This window comes from Lepidochelys kempii, chromosome 6 (assembly GCF_965140285.1).
Source record: "Lepidochelys kempii isolate rLepKem1 chromosome 6, rLepKem1.hap1, whole genome shotgun sequence".
NCBI lineage: Eukaryota > Metazoa > Chordata > Testudines > Cheloniidae > Lepidochelys > Lepidochelys kempii.
In genome coordinates, this window is record NC_136385.1 from 126,101,573 (window position 1) to 126,114,339 (window position 12,767).

The window sequence follows — 12,767 nt, forward strand, 5'->3', positions numbered from 1 at the left end:
CAGAGGCTAGGGACACTTTAGAGCATGGTTTTGCTTCCCTACCCATCCTGGCTAATAGCTATTGATGGACCTATCCTCCATGAACTTATTTAGTTCTTTTTTGAACCCTGTTATAGTCTTGGCCTTCACAACATCCTCTGGCAAAGAGTTCCAAAGATTGACTGAAAAATGCATAATATTTCAGGAGACAATATCATCATTGTTTGAGTTACATGAAAATGTCAGGTAAACAGGAGTCTGGCTACATTATCTTAGAATATTTCACATATGCATGTGACCATTCAATGTATGTTTCTGTTGTCCAGATGTGCAAGCTCATGCCGCACATATCTAGAAGGAAAGGCTGACTGAAAGGCTGTGAGATATCCTATAATGTACTAACAGCCAGGTCCTGCCACCCTTTCACATGTTAAGTAGCACCTTGCTACATCAGCCTCCCCATCTGTCAACTTCAGTTCTCCTTATTCATGGAGGAAAGTGGTATTTAGTAAGAGTAACAGATCCTGGTCCTAAATGGCTTATATCTCAACTTCTTCTCTGTGACTGTGGGCAAGTCACCTGATCTCTCTTCCCCAGTTCCCAATCTGTAGACTAGAGATAATTCTACTACTTTATCTCATGGAGCTGTTGTGAGGATGAATTAATAAATGGGTGCTCAGATACCACAGTGGCGTGGGCCCTATAAGCACGGCACCTAGTTAGAAGAAGGGAGTAGAGATAATATCCCATGCTTTAGAACAATCACACACCAGAAATTATAGTAATAAAGTGAAAATTTCACCAACACCCCAGAGACTGAGATTTGTTTGCAGTGACTATCCAGGAAATCCTTGGGAATATGAAATACTTTTGCAGAAATCAGAATTGATTCATAAACAGATGGATGGGCTGAATTTGTCAGATGAGGTAGCCCTACTTGACTTGCTGTGATCATAACCCAGAGAGGAGTTTTGTTGAAGAAGTTGAACAAAATCCCTTTGGCTCTTTCTGAGTTCTTGGTCAGAGAAAAAAAAATTAAGGCTTGTTTCTTTATTTCTTCTTTGCTCACCAATAAATCAAAAACCTCCAAAGATCTCAAACTTGGCTCAGGCTAGTTCTCAAGGAGGCCAGCAGCACTTGACTAAGATGGAACAAAATCAGAGTTTTAGGGCTAAATTTTTGCTGGTATAAACCGGTACAACTCCATTGACTTCAACGAGAATTTGGCCCACCTCAGTGGTAAATGTCTAACATTCTTGCAGAGCGTAAGACATCCCTACCCACTATACACCAATTGCTGTCGTACCTAGCACTCTTCATCCACAGATCTCAAAGCATTTAGCCAAGGAGGACAATATTATTTCCGTTTTATAGATGGGGAAACTGAGGCACAGATAACATGGACTTGCCCCAGCTCCCTCAGCAAACCAGTGGTAGAGCTGGGCCTAAAACCCTCATGATGATTTCCCTGCAGCACGTGACCTGGATAGGGCAAAGGGATGATCCTTTCTCCCTCAATCCTAAACTATCCTGGTCAGCCCATTTAGCAGATGATTCCTTTCCCCATTGACTATCAGCTGGGCAATGGAATGGAGCGTGTCTGTTAGAAGATGGGGCATGACAAAGTCACTGCTGCAGCCACAAAGCTCCTAGGATGCAAGGCCCATATGGACTCCTTCTGGCTCTAGCCGCAGAGACAGGGCCAAGTGAAGTCTGTCGTTATGCTGCTTACAGCCCTAAGTAAGGGAGACGGAAGGTGTCCAACAAGGAAGAGGAGAGCTAACAAAAGGAAGGAAGAGCAAGGAAAGGGGCTCTGGGGAGAGAGAGGCCCATACTGATTCCCACTGCACAGCTCCGGTGTGGCATCGATGGTGTAAAACCGAAGTAACACAGCAGGGACGGGTATTTTTGATTGCTAGCTAGGTTTCGATGTGTACTATGGCTCTGGGAACCTGGTGCCTTCCCTGAACTTTTGGCATCTGAAGTCTCAGCCTTTAGATCGCACACCCTCACATGCGTTTAGAAGAGCTTTCAGGGGAAGAATGCACCCCGGCCCCTATCCTGCCAGGACTCGGCTCTTGGAACACCTTGTACGTTCCAGGGAGTCCCACGGGCAAGCATTTGCAGTGTTAGCCCTCAGATATATTCACATGAAGGGTCTTGGGATCCTAAGAGGGGAGCGAGAGGCCCAGCCCTACAAGGTACTGAACAGCCCCTGCTGGGAGCCGAGGGATGACACCTCCCGGGCTTTGCAAATTGCGTCCTCAAGGGAGTCCTTTTGTTGTTCTAAAATGAACAAAGGATTTCAGGCTGGGAGGAGGGTCTGGCAGCAACAACTCCCTGATTCTTTGCCCTCCTGCCTCCGAAACGCCCCCTGAGACGGGGTTGTAAGGTGCATGGTATAGGAGCTGGCTTTCTGCCCACTGAAGAGTCCCCCATGCCTGGCTACCCCCCCCCCCCCTTGAGTGGTCCGTGACCAGTCTCCACTCCCTGTGCACCGTCGTGAAAGGGAGCTTTTGGGGACCCTAGCTCTGAAATGTCTGTGACTACGGAGAGCGATCGTATAACACTAACACCTGTGCTTTGCACTTGGACGGTATTGTGCCTTTCACCTGAGGCACCTCCCTGTAACGATCCCTGTCCCGTTTCGCCTGGGCTCTGCACACAGCCTGCCCTCTGCAGACATCGCACACATGACACCTCGTGAGGCAGTCGGGGCTCTCTCCCCATCCGTCAGGGTGGGAGGCCACACCCCCTCACTACACACCCGCAATGGTATTAACCTTCCGGAAGTCACAATGTGTGGTCAGATTTTTAAGTAGCGTCTCCAATAACTTTTGATTTTACAAGAGCGAGTCGCTTCACTTTAGAAAAGATTGTTTGCCTCTGCCCGCAAGTCTCGAGGCCACACCTATAAATAGGGGGCTTCATCCAGTGGCATCTACAGTGCAAGTTTTGGCAAAAGCCGTTTAACATTTGAAGGAGTGGAGGGCTGTGGGAAGGCCATTATCCTTCGAGTTTGGCAAACTCTTGAAACCTGTTTGGGTTTAACTATCCAGAGTGCAGAGATGTTAGCCTGGCTGAGACAACTTCAGCTTATTTCATATGTGACTTAGACAGCTGTTTAAAGGGTTCTGTAAGCTTGGCTCAGTTCAAACACAGGTGTATGAGATGAAAGGGAAATGGAAAAAAATGTACAACTATCCTTTTTCCATCTCTGACTACATTTCCCCCCCTTTCCATGCAACGTGTGCCCTGTGAGTCACTGAGAAAAAACTATTTGTATTTACTACCAGTAAGGAATGAAGTTTTAAATGGAAGTATGCGGTGGCTGTCTTCTATTCGCCCGTTTCATCCGCCATGTCTTTGTGTTCTGAAAACAGGCTACTGAATCTACCTTTTCCTCCTAAAATATATTGAGCAGACATTGGTATGAGGTGATGTAATGGGGGGCATTGCATAGCCACCGGGCCTGTTCATTATCTGAACTTCAGTAGTTTATGGAATACACATTGGTACTGATACTTGCTTAGCTTCTGAATGTATTCATTGGTTATAAAGACGGCTCTCAAATACACACCCTCAGCCCTTGCAGAGCTCTGCCTGTCCTGTCAGGACACAGACACCAAGGCACCTGTCTTTGTTACAGCAGGGAACAGCAGTGTCTTGATGCTACCACAAGTTGAGGATCCTACCCCAAGAACTTGGCACGTGTCTTCCTTCTATGAATGGAAAATGTCCTCAGCTGCTTGGCAACGCAGCCCCTGATCCAACGTCCAATGGTTGACTTCCAGCATCTATCTGTGTGGCACACAATGACAACTTAGCACAAGTAACGTCAACGGGGAAGTTACCTGAGTTGCTATGGAGTGTAAGACAGCCATAAGAACAGAAGAGCGTAACATAAGAATGGCCATACTGGGTCAGACCAAAGGTCCATCTATCCCAGTATCCTGTCTACCAACAGTGGCCAGTGCCAGGTGCCCCAGAGGGAATGAACAGATCAGGTAATTATCAAGTGATCCATTCCCTGTCGCTCATTCCCAGCTTCTGGCAAACGGAGGCTAGGGGCACCATTCCTGCCTATCCTGGCTAATAGCCATTGATAGACCTATCCTCCATGAATTTATGTAGTTCTTTTTTGATCCCTGTTATGGTCTTGGCCTTCGCTACATCCTCTGGGAAGGAGTTCCACAGGTTGACTGTGCGTTGTGTGAAGAAATACTTCTTTCAGAAGCAGTAGCACCAGTGGTCTTGAGATGCCTCTCTTGCCACAAGAGCCATCAGTTTCTCAAGGAGTCTCTCATGTTCTGGAGCTGCTCCACTGAGGTGAGCTCTGAAATTCTATCCAATGGAAAGTTGCAGAGTGGCACCATATTTGAAGTGGAACAAATGGCTGCCAAGCCTGTAATTTCTCAGGTTGCCTGCAGTGGCCGTGATACATGCAGAAGGCTCCGAGTTCCTCTCCCACTGTAACTGACAGGTGCAAAGTCTTCTGGCAGGGCAGACAAGGGACAGGAAATAAATTAAGGGCATTGGGGACATTCTTGGTGCTGCAGACATGAAAGCAGTTGAAAATACAGCTGAACTGGAGAGGAAAGGTATTTAGTTTTGTGCCTTTTAGCTTTACATGGAGGCTGGTAGCTCTGAAGACAAGATTCAGTTTTATAACAAATGCTTTATATTATCCTCAAAATCCTGGAGCGCAGGGCTGGTGCTTTCTTATGTGAGCTCAGAACTGGGACAGGCAGGTATTACTAAAAGTTATTGCTTAATTCTAGGTGCAGAAATGCCGCGTATCAGGACATCATTGGCCTTAATGCATTTAAGAGTCAAAGATTCATAAATTCTCAGGCCAGAAGGGACCATTGTGATAATCTAATCTGACCTCCTGTATAGTGCAGACCAGAGAATAATTCCAAATAATTCCTAGAGCAGAGCTCTTAGAAAAACTTCTAACCTTGATTTTAAAATGGTCAGTGATGGAGAATCCACCACCACTGTTACGCTCACTGTTAAAAATGTACATTTTATTTCCAGTCTGAATTTGTCTAGATTCAACTTCCAGCCATTGGATCGTGTTAGACCTTTCTCTGCTAGACTGAAGAGCCCATCATTAAATATTTGTTCCCCATGTAGATACTTATAGACAGTGATCAAGTCACCCCTTCACCTATTAGTGCCCCTGAAACACTGACCCCAGCAACTTTTATGGCTATTGCTGTGTAACTCTTTTTGCTTTCATTTTTTCCAAGCCATCCTGTTAAGATTTTTCTGCTAGGGCTTAATCCAAAGTCAATGGGAGCCTTCAGGGGCATTGGACCAGGCTTCTAAGACATTTGACCTATCCTCCCATAATGGAAAACTCTTCGCACAGGAACTTAACAATGAAAAAGGTATTAACTATGATTTTCCTTCTGTTTTATTGATGTCTTGATGTACAGTATAATTTTTTTATGATAGCTGTATACCTCTCTCTCAGTTTCCCCTGCATTCCTGCCTCAGGCTCCCTTCCCCCCTCCACTCCCACAGCCCCAGTGCTAAATTGAGCAGCTCTCTGCCATCAGCACCTGGGCTACTTTCAAACTTTTGTTTGTGTGAAACTAAACTGGAAGCTGATCCTGCTATTACCCCTAGTCCCCCTTTGTTGACTAGATTTATTACTGTACAGGGGGAGGTTTTACCCACAGGAGATATTTATTCTTTAAAATCAGATCCGTTTACTGAAATACGAAAGCAAATCTTCACACCACCCAAACAGAAAACGGCATGATTGTCACAAACTCCAGCCTCGTTTGCATGGCATCATTCTGGACATCCGTATTCTGTACAGTAATATACGAGATCAAAACCTGCAGATGCAAAAGACTATCCGAGAAATATAAAATAAGAACTATTTTACTGCCCTTGGGGCACAGTTTGCTTAATAGTCCCTGTTTCTAATCCTTGCCCCCTTTAAACAACACTTCCCAGTGCACTGTGCAAGGACATGATAAATCCTTGTGTTGTCCAGCTGAAGGAATTCAGAGATATTTTGCTGGAAAAAATTCACATCAGCGTCTCCTTTGCTGAATGTGAAGCGTTCATCACATTATGGTGATGCTTTTCGGAGCTCTCACGCTTCCTCCACTCCTTCTGAGCTCACAGGTCAGTACCACCACCCCCCACCCCCACCCCCCCGCAGAAGAAACAGCCAAACACATTCCTCAAGATGAAGGCCTCCCTCTTGAAAAGTAATTTCCTTACTCGCTACCCAATGGTATTAACTCATTAAGCGCACCCAGCTGACCCAGCTGCCACTCTCTAAAAGGCCCCCACTTAACATTTGACAGGAATGTCAACAATTTAGACACTTAATGAAACCAGGGAAGGGCTTGTCCTTTTAATAGCTCCACTGACTTTCAGAGCTGAGTTACCTGGTTAAATGCACCATACCTCTGCACACAGTTTAAAGACACTGAGCGGGACTGCTATACTCCTCATACTGCAGAGAGCCCTGGAGACAAGGGCGTCAAAAGTGTAGGGCTAGAAGGGCCCTCAAGTGGTCATCTCAGCCTAGATCCACAAAGGTATTTAGGAAGTTAGGAGCCTGTGGGCATCCAGGTTCTAGCCCATCTCCCTGGGCTGAGGCAGGATTAAGTACACCTAAAAAACTCACTGGGCCTTCTCCAACATTTGCCCTCTCATGGAAAATGTTAACTAATAAACACATGAGGAAAGGATGAGCTTCCGGTTAAGACCTGGGCTTGGTGTGGGATCTGGGTTCAATTCCTGGCTCTACTATAGACTCCCTGTGGGACCCTACGCACGTCATGTAATCTCTCTCCGCGCATCACTTCTGTATCTCTAAAATGGGGATAATAATCCTTCCTCTGTGTTTGTCTATTTAGATTGTAAACTCTTTGGGGCAGGGACTCTCTCCTATTGTGTGTGTGTGTGTGTGTGTGTGTGTGTGTGTGTGTTAAGTGAGTGGCAAAAAGAAACCCCAATGTTGTCTGGGACTTTTAGGGACTATCACAATAATAATTTGCTGCTCTGAATATTCCATAACCAACATTGGCTTTAAAATATGGCTTTTTGTTCTTATCCTGAAGAGAAGCCCTTCCAAACAAGTCCATTGCACTTCAGTATATTGCACTCTGAAGAATCTCCTTCTTAGAAATGTCTGCCTATCTGGGAGGCCACAAGAAAGTATATTTGCCTATAACTAGACTGATCACTATACAGCACAGAGAGACCAACACAATGCATTAAACAGACAAAATTAAATACTGGAATGGTCTGTTTTTATAAGAACGGTGAGAGGGCCCCTTGTGAGCCATCCAAAGGGGATGTTATCTCTTTATATATTTCTGATGCTAGGGCTACAGTAGGATGTATTTTTACCACTGTTACCTCAACTGCTGGGAGCACTTGTGTAGACCAGGCACCCCATAATCTTGGCACAATTGAATAGTTATTGTTTTATAATTGACAGATAATACCAATGTTTGTTTTTCACCGATTTTTTTTAGATTTTTATCATCAATTTTCACATTTGCAAGAAATTATGGGGGACCGACAATGATTTAATGACCATACACACTGAGATTCAAAAAGTTAAAGCTTTATCAACTGTTAGAACACAAATTGTCGACATTGCATGTCAACCTATACAAAGTAAATACCCTGTTTTCTCTATTCATTGCCGGGTCCATTTGTAATAAGCGTAATTCAAAAGTCAAAATCACTGGATTGTGACTCTCCAGCAGCATTTTTTCTTACTTTGCCTGTCTCAGTGTCAGTTGTTTTAGATGGAAATGGGTTTTTGTCAGTTTGTGAGTGTACAGTGAAATCAATGTTTACCGACATTCACCAATAATAATCTCGTCCTTCCAATCCTGTTTATGGAATTGTTCTGAGCAGAGTTGAAGCCAAAGCGCTTCAAGTGTCAGGGGCTGCCTAAAACCCTTTCTACAATAGCACTCCTGTTACTGCTATCCTCGGTGGATAGCGATGGTAGTGTCAATGGTTGGAAATTCTGGGGGAGGGGGGAAAGTCCTAGCACAGGAAAGGCCAGGAAAATGGAGTGAGATGTGTCTGTTCTCTGCATTGTGTTGTCAGCTAAAGAATGAGAGGGTGAAGATTCACTTGTTCCACTGGAAAATACAGAACCATGGATTCTTTGAGTCACATTTGGGGCCAGACCCAAAGGCCATTGAAGTCAATGGGAGTCTTTCAGCTGACTTCAACAGGCTTTGGATTGGGCCACTAATGTGTAATTCTTATTTGAGATCAATTTTGTGGAATGTTAAGTAGCATAGATCTTTCATATACCATTGAACTTTGGGGCTGGGAGGGAGAGCTTGGATCCAAAAGATCAGCACGTGTGTCATGTGTGCTGTTGTCACTGTGTCTGTAAGAATTGCCGGTTTCTGTAATTAATTGCATCCTAATAACCCAAGTGATCATAGATGCGCTGTCTGCCCTCTACAGCTTATTGGCACAGAAGAAGAAACCTCATAGTCTGTCTGAACAATTTTATTCAAGGTAAGAGAACTTTCTCCCTGTTTTCCCCCAAGATAAATGAAATTCTTAGCCAGCCAAAAAATACAAAGGGATAAATACATTAGCTAGGACAATACAATAAATGGCCATCACAGTTTCTCTATGCTCATTTTAAAGCTACTGGATATGTGAGAAATATTCCAGCATTTTTGCAATACAGTAAATCTGTAATGTCCAAGGAAGACTGAGATTGATCTCCCTTCTCTTTAGTGTTCTGAGGATGATTTTTGGAATCTGAAATCTCACTTTGAGCAAGCAAAAAAGCAGGTGACCCCTGTGGGTTGCCTATAAACCCAAGCTTGCTGTCCAGCTGGGTTAGCGGTTGTACATATGCTTATCTGTTTTGGTTATCAAAGCGACATATTTTCTCTATCTGCCATGGGAAACTCATTTATGAAGCAGGAAGGAAATGAAGTTGCGCTTGACTGATGAAGTGCTCTGCGTGTCTCATCTTCCCACTCTTCCAGAGTGTATGCTGAAGTCACACAACCACTGGGAACATTAAATAGTGCTGGCACTCGGGTACCCCAGCACATTCATCTAATGCGTTTCTGTGGTGTGGACATTTGCACCCAACTTCTTAACAGCAATGCCAGACAAGAAGTAGGAGAATGCTAGAAGCTGTTGTTGTTTCTTTGTCCAAACTTAGAACAGGAGGGAGCTTTTCCCTCATGATAGTTTAGCTTTTATTGCTTTTTTTTTTTAATTGCAGCAAACAACAGTATAGCCATGACACGAATGAGACAGCTGGGGTTACTGCCACATAAGCCTTTCCCAATGAACTTTGATTCTAACTTATAGCTCCTCTGCTAGCCTAAGCCACATATTTGATCAGACCCCACAATTCTGCTGAATTGTAAGGTTTGTGGGATTGGGTATCAGTTTGAGTAAGTTCAGTTCTATTACATGGGTTGCTGTTCTTTAAAAAAATGATACCTTTTGTCAGAGGAATTAGTGAGAGGATATCAAACTGAGAGTTTGAAGCCCAAACCTTTGCCTCCAAGTGTAAAGGCTTGTCTACACAGTGTGTTAGAATTTGCACCTCACTAATGGAGACTAGCACGCACTGGTGTTGCACACTAACTGGCCTGTGTGGATCCTGCTGGTGCACACTAAAAGTTCCCTAGTGTGAGTTAATGTAGTCCCATATTACATTAACATGTTCTAGGGCAGTGGTTCTCAACTGGGGGTCCATGGCCCACTGGGGGGCCGTTAGCCATTTCAGGGGGGCCACCAAGCAGGGCCACTTGGAGTCCTCAGTCCCAGTGCCCCAGAGGGATCAAGCCCTGAGCCACATGCCCTAGGAGCCTTTAGTGCACACCAGTGTGGTCCACACAGGCTACTTAGTTGCACAACATGCATACTACAATTTACACGCTTGTAGTGTGGACTAAAAGACAAGTCCTAAGGCTCACTTCTTTGATATTGCTTCCACAGTAGCAGTGTGTACATTGGTTTTTTTGTTTCAAAGATACCTCTGTGATACTGCACCCCATATTCATCATAGTGGTATGATTATGATAAGGTTATGACATAATTCTGATGCATTTTGTTCAAAATGTATCATGTAAGGTGTCTATGGAAAAGTTATGATTTGCTGGATATTATTATCCTATTTGTATTCATGTACCATTTTTGTATCTGGAGTTATAAATATTGACTATGTATCTGTATTTCAAATGTGGTTACTCTGGCTAGCACCCACAACTAGCCTTTCAGGTACAACAATGAAGAAGCTAGACAGTGCTGATAGCTCATCAACAAAGACAATGGACCATGGAACAGCTTTGCCTTCCTGTGAATGCTTCAGACAGCCTATGATAATGGCTGCTATGACCCAGCAAGGCATGCAAGGGCACGTGACCAAACCACATGACACTGAACTCCGTTTTGGTACCTGTATTTTTCTACAAACTGGGCTGGGAACTTAGCTTGAAACAAAGGGTTCCCGCCATAGGGAGAGACTAAATAAGGTGGAGAGTGATATCATGATTGGGTCTTCACTCCCCCACAACTCAACACCTGAAGGAAGCTCTGAAAGACAAAGGACTTGGAACAGGGGAGGGGAACCCAGACTGTACAGCAATTGCAGTCTGTGCCTTAAGAATTTGCACGCCTGCTTGTACCATCAGTCAGGGTGAGAAACTGCTAATTCAAATCCTATCTATCTAGTATGTTAGGCTTAGTTTGTGGTTTTGTTTATTTGCTAGGTAACCTGCTTCGATCTGTTTGCTATCACTTATAATCACTTAAAATCTATCTTTCTGAAGTTAATAAACTTGTTTTATGCTTTATCTTACCAGTGTGTTTTGAGTGAAGTATCTGGAAAATCTCAGCTTGGTTAACACAAGCTTGTTGTGCATATCTTTCCTACATCAAGAGGAAAGCAAACTATATTAATGAACTTACATTGTACGGTATAATTCTGGGTTTATACTCCAATAAGAGTGCAAGGCTGGGGAGCTAGTAAATTGCTTGTTTGTCCTTGAGTGCCTTAGGTAAAGCACTCAGGTAGCTCGGTTGGGTGTGTGGCGCCACCTGTTGTTGTGTTGGGTGATAACAGGGCCTGTAGAGGCTGGCTGAATCACCAGCAAAGCAGTGTGAGAAGGGCCAGCCCAACTGTATGGTTAGAGGACTCAGCAGTTCTACTGGCTCCCAGACTGCACCCCGGGGGTGACAACCCTTCACAACCTCAAAACCAAACTCCTTCCAAAACACAACACTCTACTGAACACTCAATTCTCTCCCTAAGGAGAGGATAAGAAAGAAAATGAACTACATGTGACAGATGTTAGTTATTTGTCTAATGCATGACTGGAAGGTGCTCAGATACCATGGTGATCAGGACAGAATAAGAACCTATATAGAAATGTTACCAACATCGACATGGATAAACACACAGATAGGACTAGGATGCGATGTGAGGTTGGATTTGAAGGCAAGTTTTCAGAGATGAAAAACCAGTGTACTTATCAGGTCCCAGTTTTCCTCTCTGCCATAGGTACTTCCCAAATCCACAGCAGCCAGAGCAGAAGAATGGTGTCCAGGAAGGTCCAAGTTAAGAGTAGCCCTTTTGCATAGACATGGTGGGGAGGAGAAAATCTTATTTGTGGCCCTGTTCAGCTACCTGTAAGAATTTTTTCATCCAACTAATAACCTGGAGGAGTGGCTTGATACACAGCTGTCCAATCAACGAAAAGGAAATGCTCATGCAGTTTGAGTCACACAGGTTAGAGATGGAAAGCGCTTTTAGGCCAGTTCCATGTGAATGCAGCATTATTCCCTGTCTCCAGCCTAATTTTAAATGTCACAACTGACAGATCTTTCATCACTTTCCTTGAGAGACTATTCCACAGCCTAATAGATCTCAGGGTCAGGAAGATTTTCATGCTATTCCTCCTAAATTATCCTGTTCTCCTAGTTATACATCTCTTTACAAATATCTAAATGCCACAAATATTTGACACATGTCCCCTCCTTAATCACTGCTTAGCCAAGGTATTGATATTTAATTATTTTAGTCGCCCTTCACAAACATTGATTTTTCCCAACTGAATCTCGGTTTGTTGCTTTCTCCCTGTGTTCCTGGTCTCTCTAGGTCCTTCTGAATAGGATGTGTGAATCTGATTAACATGCTGTTTGCTCCCTCTTCTAGTTTAATAAATGAAGATGTTAAGTACAGAGGCATCCATTAAAGCTTACTGGCAGTGACCACACTATAGCATATCAGTTGTTGGTTATTTCTTATCCCACGTGTAAGGCAGTAGTGCAGGATCTCTGCTGTCACAGTGGGGTAACTATTAATAAGTAACTTGTTACTTAAAAATGGAATCATCTAATCGAAAGGAGTTAGGACAAACTATAACTCAGTGTCCCCCTTTTCTTTTATCCCAGTGGCAATGACAAAGAGCTTTGCCATTTGTCTGCATTGCTTTCAAGTTGTCTTTTATTACCTAATTTCTTAATAAAATCTGATGGAGATTTGTTTTTTCTTCTTTGTATTGCCTAATAGATAATAGCAATTGACACAAGGGTCACTCATTGCTGAGGTGCCTCCTTGTGGCTGGCCTAGGGATTAGCTCCACTCAGAACATAAGAATGGCCATACTGGGTCAGACCAAAGGACCAATGCCAGGTGCTTCAGAGGGAATGAACAGAACAGGTAATCATCAAATGATCCTTTCCCTATCATGCATTCCCAGCTTCTGGCAAAACCAAGGCTAGGGACACCATCCCTGCCC